Raw genomic sequence first — 2,852 nt, 5'->3', positions numbered from 1 at the left:
GTTCCGTTTGAGGACACATGAGAAAGGCCTGAACAATGAGATTTCTTGGAACCAGCTCTGATGTACACAAAATCTAACACAGGAATCCCCTGGCAACTAATGATCAACCAAAAAAAATTGCCAGACTCATAAGGAGTATACAGTACTACAATCACCCCCATAACTAATGCTGAACAAATAGGAGGTTTATTCCCTTGAACTCTGGGTTTCTTCCTTTGTCTTTCTTTTTTAGAGAAACTATAATTTTTGAAACCTGAGTGTACACACACTCTATTTTTAAATATACATGGTTTTTGCTTTTCAATCCTTATCCTCTGACAGGAAAAATGTTCCAGTTAATATTTTTCCAGGCTCTAATGTTCTACTGCTGGGATTTATTCTTTAACTTTTTTTCCATTAGGTTTTCCATTTTTCATAAATTTGGCCCCCGTGTTTTTTCAAAAAACCCACATACATGAATGCCGGCCTGCGATGACTCCATCCGTGCATCTCTAGTGTCACAATTTGTTTTTCTTTTTTGTTTAATAATTCCTTTGAATTCAACCTCCATTTGGCTGACTTTTGAAACTTCTCCAAAATAAGCATCAAAACAAACAAATATATGCTTACTTTTCCAACAGATTCAGTGTTAATCATTCCAACACGAAGTGAATCAAAATGAACCCTGTTTTGGGTCCATTTACCGGCGGCCATCTTTAAAATTTCAAAGTCTAGTGTTTTCAACCACACCTGTTTCCTATCAAGCATGCCTCCTTGCACTTTAAAAGACCAGGCTCTGGCAAACCTCAGTTAGGTTCCGACGAGCCATGAGAAGGTACTTCCTTTGGTGATCGCGCTCCTTCCAGCATGAAAGTAGGACAATGGCATGTCCTTAAAAAAAGCCAAAGAGACCACGCTTGTTTGTTTAAAAACCACCTTGGCATTAAAACCTGGTTTTTCCTTCTGCTCTTTTAAAATACCCACAGGGTCTATTTGAAAGCACCCTACACCGCTCGTGTGAGCTCATGGAGCGATAACGATTACATTCTAAAGTATGTATTATTATGGCACGTCCTTTTGAGAGCATGAATATCATCTTTTTTTTAAAATTTTTTTTTAAAAGACATCATGAGATCACAGTTTAAAAGGAAGAGTGCACAGACTTTTGCCAAACATCTCCCATTTTTTCCAAGGCTCGTCATGGGAGTATGAATGTGAGTGCTAGTTTGCTGTGAACATTAATCTGTAACCTTTTGGGGCACAATAGGAGTGTACAAATACTTCCTTTATGTATGAGTGTATTGTAACATAAGATGTTTCTTGCTAGGAGATACATATGTATGAAAGAATGTTGAATAAATGTGTTACTGGGCACTAGAAATCACAAGGAGTGTTCTTTCAGGTGATTTATGAGTAGAGGATATTTACCAAATGGTACTATTACCTACAACAGAGTTGCACAAGAGAAATATATCCCAAAAAAGCTTAAAACTTTCCACGTGATGGTGATGTGAATAGATAAAGAAATGATGAAAGCCATGATTTATCCAAAATATCTTTCTTTTCAGGTTAAGACATACAAGTGGTATATTTTTCTACATCATAACAGGGAACATTCTACACACCCACCCGCCAGCCTCGCCCCCGTCCCGCGCATCCGCAAGACCACCGCCGGAGGAAGATCCTTCTCCTACCTGGCGGCCAAGACATGGAACTCCCTCCCCACCCACCTACGACTGACCCAGAACCATCTCTCCTTCAGGAAACAGCTCAAGACCTGGCTCTTCGAGCAGTAGCGGATCCCCCTTCCCCCCCGTGCCTTGAGACCCTACGGGTGAGTAGCGTGCTTTACAAATTGATTGATTGATTGATGGAACAAAGGACATTGTTTGTGACTATCAGGCATATGTACATTTATTCTATCACCCATTGAGGTGTAACAGGGATCGTTTTTTTTTTTTGGTCCTGAGGAAGAAAGCCAAGGGGATTGCGTCTGAAACATGTCGACCTTGTAGGAGGTGACTCATAGTACATCATCTACACCTCCCCACTTTAACTATTCTCAGCCAGGGAAGACAATAAAGTATTTTCGTTCCACTAGCCAGAGAATTTTTAACCATCTCACATTTTCTTTTCACGATCCCACGCACTACACATACTCACCAATCACTGAAAAGAGCTCCTGCATCTACGTAAGTCGTAGCACGCCCCGTCCCGTAGAGGGGCAGGAAGACCCCAATGATGAAGCATGACACTGAATCAGGTTTCATTGTCTGAGGGGTATTTTACAATTTTTTTTAAACTTCGCAGTTCTCACAAATTGAGAGAAGGAGCTCTGATCCTTTTGCACCGTTTTTCACGTAGGACTAAACCCTTCAAATAAAAATAGCAGCACACACAGGTGCATATATATTCACATAATACAGAGTAGAATCCCTATGTTGGATAACATTATCAAGCAGAGGACAATTCTACCTGTTTCCGCTTCACTCTCTCCTTTGATTTTTTTATTTGAGGCTTCAGGATAGCCTGGGCCTCACCAATCTCTGGAGGCGCCATCACCCATCTACACGTACATACTCATACTTTTCTGGGGCCCACAGGGTGTTTTCAAGGTTGGATTATCTCTTTGCCCCAGCTGGGGAGGTCGACCAGGTGGAGGAATTGGAATACTTGGCTAGAGGTATTTCGGACCATTCACCACTATACTTACAGGTGGGGGAGAGACGGAAAGGTTCTGGCGCAACGTGGAGACTGAATGCCTGGGCACTGAAAGATGATTCGGTGTCCAAAGAACTTAGGGTAGATACCGAGCTCTATTTTAAAGAAAATTATGGCTCCGTGCAATCACCGGTCATCGTCTGGGAGGCCTT

Source organism: Triturus cristatus, chromosome 1_2, assembly GCF_964204655.1.
Source record: "Triturus cristatus chromosome 1_2, aTriCri1.1, whole genome shotgun sequence".
NCBI classification, from domain to species: Eukaryota; Metazoa; Chordata; class Amphibia; order Caudata; family Salamandridae; genus Triturus; species Triturus cristatus.
This window is presented reverse-complemented; position numbering follows the sequence as displayed.